Source organism: Pinus tabuliformis, chromosome 2_1, assembly GCF_031772625.1.
Source record: "Pinus tabuliformis cultivar Carrire ecotype Pingquan chromosome 2_1, CPIR1, whole genome shotgun sequence".
Lineage (NCBI taxonomy): Eukaryota > Viridiplantae > Streptophyta > Pinopsida > Pinales > Pinaceae > Pinus > Pinus tabuliformis.
The window spans coordinates 480133400-480147007 of record NC_142299.1 but is presented as its reverse complement, the minus strand read 5'-3'; positions in this window follow the sequence as shown (position 1 = coordinate 480147007).

Below are 13608 nucleotides of genomic sequence, written 5' to 3'. Positions count from 1 at the left end.
TATAGAAAAATATCTTGAAACAGATTTCAAGATTTATTACAAAAATTCCTAAAATAGATCAAAAATATTAGAATATCATTTTGCTGAGTTTTGGTGCTGTTCTAGGAATTTTGGTGCAATTGAGGCCTCAAATAAACTTTCTGTTAGACCTATTGTTCGATGAATTGCCTGATGTTCCATTTTTCCTGCAATAGGTTCTGAGAAATGTTGTAACAAATATGAAATGTGGCACCCTTGCTACTATTTTTCCTATTAAAAGTGAGCCATGAGACCGATTCTTTCTCTGCCTATTGACCCTCATCAAAATCACATTTGGATTGGGCCTCGATCATATTGAAAATATAGAGAAAAGGCTTTTAACACTGATTTTCTCTATTTTTTTCAATAGGTCAGATCTAAAAATTTAAACATTGTGATATATAAGATATCACACCCACAAGGCACATCAAAATTAGAGCCCAGATGGAGGACTTTACCATATCCCAAAGCATTTGCCGACGATGTTAGAGCCTAGATTGACCTCAGGCTGAAGGGAGGTAATCCTAGGATAACCACAAACCACGCTTAACCTGGTAGCTAGCCCTACCAGGTCAGGAGAGGGCTCTCTCCTTGTGAATCTCAATCAAGATGACTAGATCAGATATGGATTTTAGGCTAGGTATAGTAGCTCTAGAGTTTTTGATTGATTTTGTTGGTTTTGCTGGATCAAATGGAGTAGGCAGCTTTGGGTCCGGGAAATGAAGTCAGGATGCAGGGTGTTCTATGGGGCAAGGTAGGTAGATGTTTTGGCACTTGGAATTGAGTGAGATGAGAGGTCTAAGACTAGTGAGGAGTTGAGGAAGGCATGCAAAGATCATCTATCCCCTTCAAACTGTAGAAAACATAAAAAACTAAATGGTTTCCCAAGGCAGAGCACTGTAACCAATGTATTCTACCTATCTATCTTGATATCATTTAGCTAGAAGAATGAATTAGATTGTGGCACACATAACACATGAGAAAAACTAATAACAAAAGAATAAAATATGAAAAAACACTTTACCACAAGTATCCCACAAAAATAGCTGCAAATGTTGGTTTATTTCGTTGCCAAACTATTGATAAAGGTGTACAATGTATCTTAGAGCATCCAAGAGAGTCCAACCTTTGCCGATGGCTGAAAAAATACATAATATAGACATCACACCACCTATTCTAGCCATCAGGGGTCGAATCTAGATAAGGAACTATTACAACCATTTCCAAACAAGGAACAAGAATATAAGAAGTGGAACAACTTGCCTCTATAAGCATGGAAACTGATTCATTGACCCCCAAACCACCTCAAACTGATGAATCTACCCTCTAAGATCATTTCACAATTACATTTACATACCATAGCATTAATTACAATAAAAAATTTATCCATGAAGAGAGAAAAAGTAAACTTGCAGAGAAACTAGGCGAAAATTGGATTTTTTGGGCAAACTGGCTCTATGCGCAGGGCCATTGGCCAGGTGCGTAGCATGGCTACACAACCACTTTTGGAGGCCTTTCCCTTAGCCAAATTGAGCCCAAGATAGCTCATTGGAAAGGTATTCCTGCCTAGTTTCTGGAACATCTTTAATTTTTGCAATTGTAGGTCATTTTCCTCCTAAAAAGTGAAATATCCCAAGGCTACTTCTGTGTGTCCAAAAGGAGGCGGAGAGGTCATTTTTTGATGGTTTTTTGACCTTTTGGTGACCAAGTTTTGTTCCAAAATTGCTGAGATTTTCTAGGTTTGATGATTGCATCATGATGAATCCAAATATACAAGCCATTCCTCTAAAAATTATTCCAGGGAAAAGCGCAGTGCCACCTAGGGCAATTTTCTGTGTTCAAAATTTGAAAATTTGAAAATTTGAAAATTTTATCAAAACTTGCCCATATTTGGCACAAGGCACCACCATTAGTTTCTTTGATGGGCTAGTGAGTTTTTAGCCAAGATTTTCGACTTGTCTTGCTCCTTATTTCTCCTTAAGGCCTTCCTCAACCTAGCCTTAAGGTTCCTCATTCTTATGTTGCATATTTTATTACGAGTCATGTAGTGGTAGGCCATGTGGCGAAGCATCTTCTTGTCTATATTGGCCTTCTCAATCAACCCCTAAAGGCATATATTGACCCTCTCTAGCCATGTTTCCCTATCATTCTCAATCTCTTGCTAAATAGGGGTCAATGGAACATTAACCTGTTTGATCATTTGCCTATCCTCTTTTATCATTTGTAGCTCCATGAGGAATTGCTTGTCACTCAATTGTTTGTTTCCTTACTCTAAATAGTTGATGATCCACTTAGCCCTATCTAAGTTGTCTGACAAGGCTTGTATATCAGCATCTTTTTCTTTTATGATCATATCTAAGGCAGTCTTTGGATCCTGAGTTTCTAAGTCAATGACATCAACTCCTTGTGTCTCCTCATGATCAACAAGGTCAAAATCTCTTTCTTGCTCATCACTAGGATCATTCTCTTGCATCTTTTCCTTGCCCTTACTCTTGCCCTTGCTCAGCTTCTCTACCTGTACCTGCTTTGCTGAAGAAGAAGGCAAATCCCCTTCCACACCTTGTGGAGATAGCATTTGCATGTGGCCTGAAGATGAATGCGAGACCCCTTCCACACCTTGTGGAGATAATACTTACCTAGCAATGAAAAAAGGTTTCCTAGTGCTCCTCTCATATGTCACAAACACTGGCACTCCAACAGTTTCAGTCTCTTTGACCTTTTCATGTCCTGAAGGTCCACCTTCTTCATGATGCACTGATGAAAAGAGTTTTGGGCCTTTGAACATCTCATGAGAAATGAAAGTCTCCCATGGCATGTTTAGAAGGTTCAGCTGATGTAGAACAATGATTTTAATCAAAGAGTAGTGGTAAATGCTAGTCAACTGCTGGGGGTATGGTTTCTTCTTTACAATAAGTGCCATCTTCTCAATGTTTTTGAACATGAAGTAAGGAATATTCATCATTCTTACCCTAGTGAAATGCATCAACAATCTAATGTGGTGGGCATACAATCGAGAGAACCTACCTTCACAAGTAAAGTACTTGATGATGATCTTCATCAATGGAGCAAACCTGTCTTCCAAGAACTTGAAGGGGAATACTCTCTTGAGTTTGTCTTTGTATCTAGCCTTGATGTAAGGCTCATAGTACTCCCTATCAATATCCCGCCCTTTGTTCCACGTTTCACCCACATCTGGAATACCTGTAGCCTTTGAAATGACAGCTGGTGATAAGGTGAATGTAATTCCGGCAAGGGTTACTTCATTGTTGTCCAAATGTGTCACAAACAACCTTGCTAACTCATGATGAAATTTAACCCTTTCTACCATTTCACAAAAACCAAAACATGAATGGTGTTTAAAACAAGAAATGGCAAATGGGTAGGCTTGCAACTCCCTCAAACTGGTGGGCTCCTCTCTGATAACCCTTCCTCCTTTATGAGGCTTCCTGTGCTGTATGTTTCTCTCCTTGGAACTGTCACTAAGGGTGTCTTCTTCAAGCTCATATTCATTGTCTCTTTCCATTGTTTTTATAGCTGTGATCACTTGTGGTGAATGAGGAGATAAGGTGGATGAATGAAAGATGAGTATGAAGAGATTTTATGGATGAGTAGGTGAGAGTGAATGGGAGTGTGAATAGGATTTAGGGAGTAAATAAGGTTTGGGGATAGTGTAGGGTTTAGGGATGTATGTAGGATAAAGTATGTAGGGTTTTGGGGAGAATGTTTAGGGTTTGCGAAATTTGAATGTGAGAATGGGACTTAGGGAAAATATATGAAGGAATGGTGTTTAGGAAATTTATATCAGGGAATGGGGTTTAGGGAAAAATATGAAATGTATAAGATAGGAAAACAAATAAGGGAGTGAGCTTGTCAATTTTTATGAGATAGTTTGGGTGAACACTAGGTTTTTAACTTTACAAGTGAAAGAATCACCAAAACTTGATGCAAAACCCTTTTCAACAAGAAATATTGATTTACTTACTTGCAAAGAGGTAACTTGGAAGATTTGAGGCAAATTGGGGAGATTTGGAGCGATTTGGGGCTTGGTTGCCAGGTGCACAGCGCCCGTTCAAATTAACACTGAGGAAGTCTACCAGGTGTGTAGCACCAGCTTTTGGTGCGCAGTGCCGGTCTGAATTTCTAAAAAAACGTAGCACTTGCACTTCTTTCGCTCAAGGACACTTTAAAATCACCTCTTGAATTTCAACTCAAACAATGAAATGATCAAAAGAGGGATGATATTTATATAGATTTTCAACTTTTTTATTTTTTATGTTCAAAACCCACTTTGTAATGTCTATTTTCCTTTTTCAAATACTCTGTTTTTTTGGATTTTCGATCTTTTGCTTGGATAGGTGAACTAATGCTTGATTTCTTTAACTTTTGCAGTGGCAAGTACTTGGCGATATCACCAGGTGACCAGGAATAGAATAGAACCATTTATTACATATACAATCAATAAAATTACATGAAATTTAACATTAAGATACAAATGCTCTGTGTTCACCTCAAGACAAGTTTTGAGGTGTGAACTTTATTAGGCTTATAGATTAAGAGATTAGAACTTTTCTAATGATTATTGTCATCCTCATGTGTCTATTGACCATTCTTAATCAATAGCCACTGAGGTTTGACCATGGTAAAACCCTAATACCTAATGATACTAAAACCCTAGACCTAAGACCTAATTGATGAAATGAACTGGAAATAAGCATGAATCATTGATTGAAAAGTATGAAAGGAGGTTAGCAGATATATTTCTTGAGGGAAAAAAATGAAATGAACCCTACCATCAGTAGATCCATGACCTAATGGAATGCAACTCATCAGAATGGGACACCTAGTATGAAATGCTAAAGAGTAAATTTTGATCACTGATGGCAGTGTGAAGACACTGACACTAACATTGGCTCCAATGGGGATGGTAGCTCCTTGGAGGTGCCAAGAACCATAGATTTCTGGGAACGAGTAGACTAGTGCCTCATCCATTGGGCAATATGGTCAAGGTACTTCAAAAACTGAAACTGACATTATGAAAACTAACTCAAGACTCAAAGACTAAAATAAAGATACAAACTGATACAAATCACTCAACTTTATAGCCTTCTCCTCGAACCCCAAGCTGAAATAATTGTGTACCTTTGAACACTTGCAATGAAAAGAAAAATGGTATATACAATGATCACTTCATGATTTCAGAAATCACCTTAAAAGAAGTAGTGCTTCAGGAGCCTACCATTGACTGGTCCTCCTAAACAATCTTGTCCATCCATCTCCTTGAGAAAAAATGCATTTTGTCCTCTGTATGCAACAATCTTATAGGGTCCCTTCCATAAATTTTCAAACTTACCATGCTTGCCTTTATCTTCATTCCTAGCATCCCACCGTAGCACTACATCCTCAAGTTCGAATTTATCTGCTTTTGTTTTCCGGTCATAGATCTTTTTAATTTTCTCCTGCAATCTGAAAGTGTTTTGGAAAAATTCCTCTCTTGTCTGCTGTAAATGGATCATCTAATTGATTCTTCACTGAAAATCATCTTCCTCATTGCTAGCCTCCTGTAAAAGTTTCACAACCGGAACTGCAAGAGATGTCGGAAAGATTGTGTCAATGCCATAAACTAGTTCAAATGGAGACATACCTATGGACTTCTTTTGGCTCACCCTGTCCACCCACAAGGCATTAACTAACTTTTTATGCTAGCCCTTCTTATTTTTTTCCAGCAGCTTCTTGATGATGTTCACCAATGACTTATTGGATGATTCAGCCAGACCATTACCTTGCGGATAATATGCTGTAGAGTGACCCAAGGTAATCTTATACTTGCTGCAAAAATTGATCATCTTCTTGGATTTGAATGCAGTTGCATTATCTGTGATGATTTTACTAGGACAACCAAAACGAGATAAAATATTTGATTCCAAAAATTGAATGATTACCATATCTGTTGCCTGTCTGGTTGGGATTGCTTCAATCCACTTGGTAAAATAGTCGGTTGCTGTTAGGATCCACTTGTGCTGAGCCAATGATGTTGGATGGATTTCCCCGATAAAATCGAGTCCCCACTGCTGAAAAGGTGCATTGTCTTCAACCGGTTTCAAAGGAAGAGGCAACAATTTTCTTTTACCCTGAAAGACCTGACATTCATTACAGCTCATGACTATTTTTTAGACATCTAAAAATAAGGTTTTCCAGTAATAACCTACTCTCAATATTTTTTTGTTGTGGTCTTCCAAAACAAGTGACCACCATAATCACCGTTGTGAAAGTCACTCATCACTTGTTGGGCTTCATCTTTAATTAAAAAATTTAGCAAAACACCGCTCGGATCTTTCCAATAGAGGGCATTATTCAAAATGCAGAATTTAGTAACTTTAAGTTTAAGAGTTCTACCTTTGTTCTTTGTCATTCCCAGAGGTGGTGAGAGGTGTTGAAGTACATACACCATGTCTGAATACCATGGTGACTTAAGGAACATTTTAGACACTTGAATCATAGAGCTTTCTTCTTCATCTGCGAAAATGGCTGCAATAAGATTTATATCTAAAGCATGCAAATTTTATTCCACCATTAGCCTCACTAGGCCTTGTCCTTTGATCAACTTTGTAGGCTTGATTTCCAAATCATACTCTAACATTGCTTCAATCCATTTTCCCCGCCTTCCTTCCGGATCGGTTTGTACCAGCACATCCTTAACTGCTACATTGGGAACGTATGCTAATATGTGTGAGTGCAGAATATACACTTTGAAGTCCTTCAAATATTTGACCAGAGCAAGGGCCTGTTTCTCAATTATGTTGTACCGCAAAGCAACATCTCTAATGGTCCTGCTGAAAAATGCAATGGGCTTTTCTAGTTGATCTCTCTTTTGCATTAAAACAGCTACCACGGTGTGCTTGGATGAAAATGAGAATAAAATGAAATCTTGTGTATAATTGGGACTAATTAAAACCGAGGTTGTAGATAAAGCATAATTTACCAAATTAAATGACTTCATAGCATCCTCCATCCATTTTACCACGTTGTCCTTCTTTAACATATTAGTATTTTCTCTCAAATGCTCAGCTAGATTGGGTACAAATCTTTGTAAGAAATTCATCTTACCGTTAAATGCTTGTATCTCCTTATTATTCCTGGGAAAATCAATTTGCTGAATTGCTTCTACCCTTGAAGGATCGATGTGAATTCATTCCTTTGAGATAATATGGCCAAGCGGCTTCCCTTCATCCATGGCAAAGAGACTTTTCTTCGGATTGAGTGATATCCCAAATTTCCTACATCTCTGAAACACAATCCTCAAATGGTGAAGATGCTCATCATATGAATTTGAAAACACTGTCAAATCATCTAAATACACAACCAGAAATACATCCTTTTCATTAGCAAAAGCGATGTCCATTGCACGCTGAAATGTGGCTCCAACATTTTTCAAACCAAATGGGATTTTAGCATAATGAAAAGTTCCTCAAGGGGTGGTAAATGCAGTCTTATCTCAGTCATCTTCATGCACTAGAATTTGGTTATACCCTGAATATCCATCGAGTAGTGACATGCATGATGCTCCAACCACTCTTTGGAGGATATGATCCATCTTCGGCAGTGGGTAGTTGTCCTTCAATGACACTTTATTTAGATTGCAGAAATCGATACATTTTCTGATCTCCCCGATCTTCTTTCTCATAGGGACAAGATTCGAAATCAATTATACCAGACCTTTATAATCTGTTTACCTCTTTTTCAATGGAAGGCAACAACTTAGGATTGATTCTTCTCAGCTTCTGTCGGAATGGCTTCTGATTTGGCTTGATGGGAATAGTGTGTTGAATTATGTCTTTGTTATACACCTTTAGATCTGAATAATCCCAAGCAAACACATCAGCAAATTTAGATAACAATCTAACATATTTAGACTTTACCTCGGGAGACAATGTCTTTGACAATTTCACAAACTTGGGCTTATCCGCTATTCCAAGATTAACATCCTCTACTCCTTTGTCTGTAGGCACCAAGCTTGGCTTCCTAGCCACACCATCTTGATCAAAAATTTCTTCTAAAGGTATGAGACCTTTAGGGATAATGTTTTCCTTCAACTGCAATATTTCCATCTGATTCACCTCAATTTCCGTTTCATCGGTATCAAAGTCAACATCTATGGAAGCATCCTTGTAGTTTCCTTCATTCTGCAAAAAGGTATTGATCTCCTTATCATCCCAAAACACTTGCCAATACCTTAAATTGTCCAGAACTGTAGTGCGATGCTTGACATGAATCTCAAACTTGTTGTTGGAATTCATCGGAATCTTCAAATTACTTGCAGCAGTGGCAAGAGAATCTGCAATGATATTTTGAGCACGAGGTACTGTTGTACAGGTATAATCTAGAAACATCCTTAAGATATCTAAAACTACATTTTAGTAGGCTCTCATCCGTGGATGTTTAACTTGATATTCTCCCTTGACTTGCTTGATTATCAGCTCCGAATCTCCATACACTGATATCCTTTTTGCGTGTAGTTTTTTGAGAATTTTCAAACCTGCAATCAGTGCTTCGTACTCAGCTTCATTGTTAGAACAATGAAAGGCCAATTTATATGAACAAATTCTAACATTGCTAGGGACTTTATTTGGCTGGAAAACAGGGTTGTGAATCCAAATCCCTATGCCGACACCATCCTTACCCACGGCTCCATCAAAATCCATGCTCCATAGACCTGCTTCCTCTTCTAAATGCTGAAATTCTATTTCATTCTCTTTCTTACTTTGACTGCTCTCTTCAATTTGCTACTGTTCATTACCTTTTTGTTGCTGCCGGTATGTGGACTGCTCAGAGGTACTTGCCATTTTGTGTCTTTCTTGATCAAGGACTGCTCTGAAATTTTCTGAAATCTCTGGCACATCTTCTACTTCAATTAACTGAATATTAACATCATTCAAACCACTATCTGAATATAATACAAATGACTCTAAATCTGTATGTACAATATTAATTGGATGATTAAGCGGTTTATCCTTGATTGTAATCATGTATTTAATTTTCTTTTCCCTATATAGTTTTCTCAATTGGCAAAACACGGGAATGGTTGCATAGGAGAAATCTAGTTGTAAAGTCCCTTTAAGCTTTGCACCCCATGATCTGGACAAAATCATACCAAACCGTGGTGGAATGTCTGCAAAAACCACATCCATGAGAACATTCTTGGCTGGGATTTGGTCTAGAGAAACCACCAATTCTTTAATAAGACTAATACAACTGACCCTACCAGAATCAAAAGAATAGAGGTCATGATATTTTTGAGTAATATCAAGGCCCAGTTTCTCCATAATGGATTTTGGCATCAAGTTATGGGAGACTCTGGAATCGAACATGGCATTGTGGAGGACATACTTGTGTAGTCTAAGGCTTATATAGAATAGAGGGACTTCATTATCCTCAGACTGACCTTCAAAGGCAGGACCAAAGATGAGCTTGGGGTGATAATCTTCTACATTAACCATATCAGATAAAGGATATATGTGCAAAATTTTGGACACCTGGTGTTTATAGCTGTTGTTCTTCATCAACTCAGTCAAAGGAATTGAAACTTTTAATTTAGCAATCTCATTTTCTAAACTAAAAGCTGAAAATTTATCTACCTCTTTGACTGGAGGATCCTTCTTTTTGACTTTTTCTTTTGCTGCACTTTGCTGATTATTCTTCTCATTTGCAATACTATTTGCAGCTGGTCCTTTGCTAGAATTCGGATCAACAGGCTCTTTCCATTTCTTCTGAATGTTTGAGGAGCCATTTTTGGGTTGCGCTTCCTTTCTCTTTTGAACCGGGCTGACTGGTACATCTCTACTTCTCAATGAATATTGTTTCTGCTGTGCTGTCAATGCATTCATATATCCTCGCTGATAATCATCTGACTCATCCTCCAAGACTGCTTCATTTGCTAGTATGTAATCTTCATCCTTTTGAACATCAGGGACCTCCGAATATTCTTCATCTTCCGTGAGAAAAATGGGCAAACCATCAACAGTAAAGAAATGATTTGCCCCCACCACCGAATCATCATCATCTTCACTCTCTATTCCATGCACATAGTTTTTCTACAAAGGAGTTTTGACCAGCTACTGCGATGACTGATCTTGTGCCTTCTACTCCCTTTGTTTAATCTTGAACTGAGGTTGCTGCTGTCCTCTGAAGTTTGGATTTCTTATTGTGGTTTCAGGCTTGTCTGCAATTTTCAACCGATCAAACATATTTTCAATTTTCCGGAGAATGTTATTTGCCTTAACATCTAAGGAATATGCTTCTTCCTTTATAGTGACCTTCTTTTCAATTTTCATCCTTTCTCTTTTGGCCAGTAAATTTGCCTCTACACTCACTGCGTTCTTCTGCATATCTTCAAGTGTGGTAGGATCTCTTTCTCTCAATTGATATGCCATATCAACATCGAAGCCATCTGGAAATTTGATCAATGCTAACCCCATCGGTGGTTTAATGTTAGCTGGAATAACATTATAAACTGCATTGAACCTTATACAGTAATCTTGCACACTTTCACCTATATTTATTTTTATATTTTCATACTTAGATAGAATTTGGAGCGGATTTTTCTTTACCTCCGATCAGTCCAAGAATTTTTTGTGGAGAACAAGCAAAGTATTGATAGATCCCATTGGTAATGCTCTGAACCACTTTCAAACCTCACCTCCAAAGCTCTACAAATAATCTCATGGACACATTTTCTGCATCTACCTCATGAAGATCAAAGAATTCATTCATCCTATCAACATGCTGTTGTGCTGTAATACCTTGAGTGGCATCGAACAGAGGTATCTTACTTTGGTAATCAGTGGGCATATCATCCAAATTCTGAGGCAGAACGAGAGGTGCATATTTGGCAGCCATGACTCGAGGTGGATTTGAAACTAGTGTTGGGGAAACAAGGGGGATTTATGACAACAAGGGCAGTTGATGTAACAGAGGTGATGGGTGTTTGAGGGGTAATGATAGGCTGTTGAGGGAGTGACGGTATGAATGGAGATGACGGACGATTCTCTAAAATATGAGGAAATGATGATGAGGCAAAAGATGTTGAAGTCGAATCAGATAGCTCAGGGATTCTATCAGTGGTGAGAGATGACTGAGGGGAATTCCGAAGATTTCAGTCACCTAGCAATTTGGCCTTTTTGATTTCAAGCTCTTTGGTGAATTCTGGGTCTGAGACTATATCCAACAATTCACTATCAGATGTGGTTCTAAATAGGGATAGACCAAAATATTCGTCAAAAGGAAGATCTTCAAGGAACAACCACTCTACTGGGCATGAATGAGATCTGAACACCGGTCTAGGACTTGATAAACTTTCTTGTCTAAGTATCCGTGGAATGAGATTAGGATTTTCAAATACGGGAGGAGGATTGGGATCGAGATTGGACCTGGTGTATCTTCTTGAAGCCAGTGTGTTCAAAGTTCTCAAGATTTTTTATATTTCTTTACAACTTTCCACTTTTCAGCCTAATGAATTCCAAACTTATCATCCAAAAGTTCAGAACTTCTTAAGAGTACTAGGGTGATTTTTCTTTCTTCCCCAGTATGGTCGCCACTATGTTAGAGCCTAGATTGACCTCAGGCTGAAGGGAGGTAATCCTAAGATAACCAAAAACCATGCTTAACCTGGTAGCTAGCCCTACCAGGTCGGGAGATGGCTCTTTCCTTATGAATCTCAGTCAAGATGACTAGATCAGATATGGATTTTAGGCTAGGTATAGTAGCTCTAGAGTTTTTGATTGATTTTGCTGGTTTTGCTGGATCAAATGGTGAGGAGCTGAGGAGGGCATGCAAAGATCATGTATCCCCTTAACTGTAGAAAACATCAAAAGCTAAATGGTTTCCCAAGGCAAAGCATTGTAACCAATGTATTCTACCTATTTATCTTGATATCATTTATCTAGAAGAATGAATTAGATTGTGGCACACATAACACATGAGAAAATCTAATAACAGAAGAAGAAACTATGCAAAAACACTTTACCATAAGTATCCCACAAAAATAGTTGCAAATCCTAGTTTATTTCCTTTCCAAACTGCTGATAAAGGTGTGCAATGTAGCTCAGAGCATCCAAGAGAGTCCAACCTTTGCTACTAACTGAAAAAATAAATAATATAGACATCAAACCACCTACCTTAGCCATCAGGGGTTGAATCCAAGAGATAAGGAACTATTACAACCATTTACAAACAAGGAACAAGAATATAGGCAGTGGAACAGCTTGCCTCTATAAGCATGGATACTGATTCATTAACCCCCAAACCACCTCAAACTGATGAATCTACCCTCTAAGATCATTTCAAAATTACATTTACATACCATACCATTAATTACAATAAAAAATTTATCCATGAAGAGAGAAAAAGTAAACTTTCAGAGAAACTAGGTGAAAACTCGATTTTTTTGGCAAACTGGCTCTATGCATAGCGCCACTGGCTAGGTGTGTAGTGCCGCTTCACAGCCACTTTTGGAGGTTTTCCCCTTAGCCAAATTTATCCCAAGATAGCTCATTGGAAAGGGCTTCTTGTCTAGTTTCTGGAACATCTTTAATGTTTGCATTTGGAGGTCATTTTCCCCCTAAAAAGTGAAATCGCCCAAGGCTACTTCTGTGTGTCCAAAAAGAGGTAGAGAGGTCATTTTTTGATGGTTTGTTTACCTTTTGGTGACCACGTTTTGCTCCAAAATTGCTGATATTTTCTGGGTTTGATGCTCTCATCACACTAAATCCAAATATACAAGGCATTCCTCAAAAACTTCTTCTAGGGAAAAGCACAGTGCCCAGGCAATTTTCTGTGTTCAAAATTTCAAAATGGAAAAATTTTATCAAAACTTGCCCTGATTTGGCATAAGGCACCACCATTAGTTGCTTTGATGGGCTAGTGAGGATTCAACCAAGATTTTCAACTTGTCTTGCTCCTTTTTTCTCCTTAAGGCCTTCCTCAACCTGGCCTTAAGCTTCCTCATTCTTATGTTGCATATTTTATTGCGGGTCATGTAGTGGTAGGCCATGTGGCGAAGCATCTTCTTGTCTCTGTTGGCCTTCTCAATCAGCCCCTCAAGGTGTATATTGACCCTCTCTAGCCATGTTTCCCTATCATTCTCAATCTCTTGCTCAATAGGGGTCAATGGAACATTAGCCTCTTTGATCTTTTGCCTGTCTTCTTTTATCATTTGTAGCTCCATGAGGACTTGCTTTTTGCTCAATTGTTTGTTTTCTTGCTCTAAATAGTTGATGATCCACTTAGCCCTCTCTAAGTTGTCTGACAAGGCTTGTATCTCAACCTCTTGTTCTTTTATGATCATGTCTTTGGCAGTATTTGGATCCTGAGTTTCTAAGTCAATGACATCAACTCCTTGTGTCTCCTCATGACCAACAAGGTCAAAACATCTTTCTTGCTCATCACTAGGATCCTTCTCTTGCATCTTTTCCTTGCCCTTACTCTTGCCCTTGCTCAGCTGCTCTACCTGTACCTACTTTTCTGAAGAAGAAGGAAAAGTCCCTTCCACATCTTGTGGAGATAGCATTTACCTGTGGCCTGAAGATGAAGGCGAGA